The sequence below is a fragment of the Phyllopteryx taeniolatus genome, chromosome 16 (assembly GCF_024500385.1).
Source record: "Phyllopteryx taeniolatus isolate TA_2022b chromosome 16, UOR_Ptae_1.2, whole genome shotgun sequence".
Taxonomy (NCBI): domain Eukaryota; kingdom Metazoa; phylum Chordata; class Actinopteri; order Syngnathiformes; family Syngnathidae; genus Phyllopteryx; species Phyllopteryx taeniolatus.
Genome location: NC_084517.1, coordinates 6978340 through 6984079, shown reverse-complemented (window position 1 = coordinate 6984079; position 5740 = coordinate 6978340).

Here is a 5740-nt window from a genome sequence, read left to right as displayed (position 1 = left end):
CATGTGTGAGTCATGTTTTTTTTTCGTTTTACTCAGCTCTTTTTCTGATTTGACCCACAATTCGAATTGGCTTCAGAGATCAGGCGAAGTGCAAAACGGAAGCGCAAACGGAAGCGTGACCGTGTAAAGAAGCTGCTGATGTGGAGTGATTGTTTAGCTGAAGAAAACACACAAGCGATAAGGAGAGGATCACTGATAGACAGTCTGCATTGTGCTCCTTAGCATATTGACTGGATGCAAAGGCAGCAGTCGAAACAATAGAAAGGGTCTGTACGGTCGTGTACAGTGCGTGCGGCCAGAATGGCCAGAAGTAGCAACAACTGAGCTTTACTACATTTTTGCGAGCGCTAACTCGACTGAAACCCAAATCGAAAAGTGAATGTCTTGAATCTGGCTGAAACGTATCGTTCCACCCAAATCAGAAAGAATACATTTGAAAAAAGTGGGAGTCATTTCATGAACAAAATGACCGTCTTTCCTCAGCGGCCTTAACTGCAGAGATGACGGGCATTTGCTGTATTTAAAGGGGGTGTCTGTTTCGTGACAAATGCTTGCCACTCTGCTGTCTGATGTTCGGACAGCATGATACTTCGATGTTACCATGGGGATACCTTCTAGCACTTTCTCCTCCTTTTCTCGGTCTCCGTCCCAATGATGAAGTACAGTTGCAGACAGAACTCATTGTTTCTGACTTTTGTCCTCCCTGTTACTCCCTCACACAGTCTTCGGGTTTGGGGCTTTTCAAGGCAGGCATCCAAACATTGTGTTGGTGAAGCTGTGAGCTCCACCGAGTGTCTGTTCAAGTTTGCAGTTGCTGCGACGGCTATAAGAACACGCTGATGTGCATTTGGTTTGTGGTATGTTCTAAGGCATTTATTTGTTGAAGTGGATGACAAATTGAGGCATGGCGACCGTTAGAGCAGCAGCCACAACTTGAGGACATACGCTATCATTCCGAATCTCTTAACGAGCCCAACGTTGTCCTTTTAACAAGCGACATTGGTAGGTTTTACGGTGGCATATGTGGAGATTTCAAATATGAGTATATCAATTGTTCAAAAGCTACGTTGGATGATTTGAGTTAAGCCATCCTTGTTCAAAGCACCAGATCCAAAAGCACACAACAGCCATGTTGTTATACTTCGCAAGCTGATGCACCAGAAGACAAAAATACGTCATATTCGCTGCTATTGTTTGAAAGCGCCTCGTAATTGCAATCTGCCGCTCCCTGACTGGCATTTGAGCTTCGCTAATTAGAAAAGGGACTTTGGAAAATCTGTGAGGATTTTCATTGTTAGAAGAGGAGGAATGGCATTCATTCCGCCTCGACACACTGATTCCGATTCAGACGCGCATTTTATTTGCTCCTCTCTTGCTCAATCAGTCACTACAGAGCAATCATTACACGCATTTGAATATTCACTTCAGTGAAGTCAGATTGATACCAATGGGATTTGGGTTGCCAAGCTCACTGTTGCATTTGTTTTTAAGTATGCTAAATTATACAAAGGTGACTGGATCCAAAAGTCTCTTTTCATTTCTGATTTGCTCATCAGCACAATTTGATATTCTCTTATTTTCATAGCGGATTAGAGTGAAGCCATCAAAATGCACAACTTTACATGTGACAAATTCCACATAGAAGCTGTAAAAGACTGGTCGATCCTCATTTAACTTAGAGTTCCACAGATTGGAAGCAGTAGAACTAGATAAGCGAGTCTGTCCATCCAAAAAAGACAAAATACACAAAGAATAAAGATCCAAGGCTAAATGATAACTCAATAACTCGCACACTGTTTAGATTCAACTCTGTCAGAAAGCTTCAAATGTACCACAATGTGTGTCAAACACGACGGAGGCAGTGTCATGCGTGGAATGTTCCGGAATGTGGCTGTGTGACTACTTTCCCAATTTTAGAGCTCAAGGTTCATGACTAATTCATCTTCTTTCACAGCTGTAGCCTATTTCAAGATTTGAAGTCCGAGAGAGCACATAAAGGGGAAAAAAGAACACTGACTGGACACTTCACCGCATGCACCTGAAGCACGTACTATGAAACATTTCAATCTTTCCAAATGCAGCGCTTATGGCAGTGCTGCTGGAGGAGCTCCCAACAGATCATTATGATGTGCTTGTCGCCCGAGTGCTTTGGGCCTTACTAGCAACCAATGTTTTGGGTACGCTATGCTAATGTCTTTTTGGTTGGTGGTGCGAGGCCTCTGTAAGTATTCTAATAATATCACAATGCTTATATTTCTTCACAGTCCGTATCTGTTTGCATGAGTCAAGAAATAAACAACATATTTTGGTACAGGAGGCAGGGAATTGTTCTGAATTGCAGTATTTGATGTTTGAAGACAGACTGTCTTATTTTCAGATCACGTTGATGAAATCAATTTGACTATTTGCAGTCGCTGTCAATGAAGCTCTGGAAAGCAAACAGACGGAAGTGTATTTGATGATTAACCCGAGAGCATGTCAAGGACGCGACAATGCAGTCACGGACAGGCATGTGCACACATAGCCACTAGGTGGTGGTCAAGCATCTGCCCGTTTGCCCAAGATGGAAAAAAAAAAAAAAAAAAAAAGGCCCTTTTCCTGCAGCCCATTTGTATTCTTCATTCATCAATATTTCAAAATAAATAAGTACATCAATAAATACTCCTTCCATCATCAATTTGACCCAAAGTATTTTGAAATCTGACGGGAATTTATTCGCGCACTCGGTAGAATTGTACATATGCTCCCACTTTGCCTGCAGCATCACTCCTTCACCTTCCAAAAATCTGTCATTTGAACAGGGGTGTGTTGACCTTGTGTACCCACTTTAGCCTCCCTTCACCTCTTTCGTTATCATCGATATCATTGATTGTGTTTATTGTGTTAATAGAAATAGATAAGGTACAGTCCCCACCAAAAGTATTGGAACAGCTTGATATTATGGACCGTAGATGATGAAATCCATAACTTCCTTGCAATTGTCCTTAAACTGTTGGACTATTTTCTCACGCACTCGTTGACAAAGAGGTGAACCTCGCCCCATCTTTGCTTGTGAATGACTGAGCAATTGAGGGAAGCAATCACGGCACCCACCTGTTCCCAATGAGCCTGTTCACCTGCGGGACGTTTGATGAGCATTCCGCCACTTTCTCAGTCTTTTTTGCCACCCACCTGTCCCAGCTTTTTCGGAACGTGTTGCAGCCATAAAATTCGAAGTTCATGATTATTTGCGAAAAACAATCAAGTTGATCAGCTTGAACATGAAATATCTTGTCTTTGTTGTGTATTCAATTCAATATCGGTCGAACATGATTTGCAAGTCATTGTATTCTGTTTTTATTTATGTTTAACACAATGTCCCAACTTCATTGGAATTAGGGTTGTAGTATGCCACCTCGAGGTTATGAAAAAAGGTGTAGCCTACACTTTCATTCCAATATGACAGGGGTACATATGACTGCATATATGTACTGTATAATTGTGCTGATAAGTTTACATACCCAGGCAGAATTTGTGAATTTTTTTTTTTGAAATCCGACTGATGACTGAACAACAACCATCATTAATTTGTGTTGTAATGTTGTAATGTTTTGTTTAATGATAAAACTTTTTTGAAATGCTTGACAGTTGAATTTGAATGCCATTAAAATAAAATGTAATGTGTTTCGCCTGGCCCTTCATGTTTTCTTTAAAGAATTGTACCCATCGTACAAATTCTGCCCGGCTTATCAAACATATGAGCACAACTGTGTGTTTTCTCATTTACTAAATAAAAGTAGGGCTGTGAATTTCAAAATAAGTGCAAGTTAATACAAAGAAAGTATGTTCAAATAAAGTGCTTAACTTCAGATTAATTATTTGAAAAGACTAACAAATTACAGATAATGCTTCATGTTTTATCATAGAAGCAAAATCATGCATTGTAAAAAAGCATTATGCATAGGTAGAAGGGTTTTCCAGAATTTTGAGGTCAACTTTGGGGGTGCGCATTATACATGGGTGCGCATTATACACGAGAAATGACGGTAATAGTGTACTGAGCAACAGCCAACAGGTCAGCCAAGGGTATTGACAGCAGTTGATGACAGAAAAATTGTGAGAGCTGTGAAGAAACATCCAAAGACAACAGTCAGCGACATGACTGCCAACCTCTACATGGCAGAGGTGAAGGTATCACTATCCACTGTTTGAAGAAGACTTTGAGAGAAGAAATATACAGGCCATACCACAAGATGCAAAACAGTCATCAGCAAAAAGAATCGGAAAGCCAGATTGAATTTTGCAAAGAAATACAGAGGTGAGCCACAAAGGTTTTGGAACAAAGCTTTATGGACTGATAAGACCAAGATGAACCTCTACCAAAGTGATGGAAAGGCCAAAGTATGGAGAAAGAGAGGATCTGCTCATGATCCAAAACACACAAGCTCATTTGTGAAGCATGGTGGAGGTAATGTTATGGGTTGGCCTTACATGGCTGCTTTTGGAACGGGCTCACTAGTCTTTACTGAAGATGTAACTCATGAAGGTAGCAGCAGAATGAATTCTGACGTCTACAAAAGGATTTGATCTGGCAATTTACAGAAAAATACATCCAAGCTAATCGGGAGAAGCTTCATCATGCAACAAGACAATGACCAAAAATATACTGCCAACACAACAAAGGACTTGGCCAGGAGTCAATCACCGGACCGTAACCCAATAGAGCATGCATTTTACCTCCTGAAGAGAAGACTGAAGCGACAAACTCCCAGAAACAAACAAGAACTGAAAGAGGCTGCAGTAAAGGCCTGGAAAAGCATTTCAAATGAAGAATGCAACAGTCTGGTGAAGTCAATGGGTTGCAGCCTTGATGCAGTCATTGCAAGTAAGAGTTATGCCACCAAATATTAAATGTTATTCACTTTAAGTTAATTTCATGTCTGTTGCAATACTTTTGCTTACTTGAAAAGTGGGTGGCTTCAAACAAAAGGTGTTCTGTCCTGAGTTGTTTAACACATCTAGATGTAAATACCATGAATTTAAAGCTGGAATTCTATACGTTTGTCTCATATTCATCTTTTGATCTGAAACACAAATGTCTCCAGTATACAGCAAAAACAAAGGAACTGACCTTGGCGTTCCAATACTTTTGGAGGGGACTGTAAATACATACTACAGTTTATTTTCTCAACTATTTTTTTTTCTGTTTTATATATATATATATATGTGTGTGTGTGTGTGTGTGTGTGTGTGTGTGTGTGTGTGTGTTGCATAAGGGTCTTGATCATCTCTCATCTCATCACCGTCCGGCTGTGGACAAATGAAAATGGAGACAAGTTGTTGTCTACATCCTGCCGACCGTCGAGGTGCCCTTGAGTAAGGCGCCGATCTCACCACCCTTAGCTCAAGGAGTGCAGCACTCCTGGCGTGCCCCTTTTATTTCTCCTTGCATGCTTGCATGTGTGTGATCTGGTTCACTGTGTGGTGTAAATTGAATTTCCTCATGGGGGGTTATAATGAATATAATAAATCAAATGACATATTGTATCGGGTTTTTTTTGGATACATATACATATATGTCACATCGGAAGCTGATGATTACATTCCCACTGTATAATATAATGATGGTGCAGCATCCGTTCTCAGACGTATGAGTTATGTCAATTTGAAGAAGATTCTGGCCTTTGTTCCTCGAGGGCGTTGCCTTTGCAGGGGGCGTGTGCAGGGCGGAGGGGGCGGGTACTTTATGGCGTCACATGTC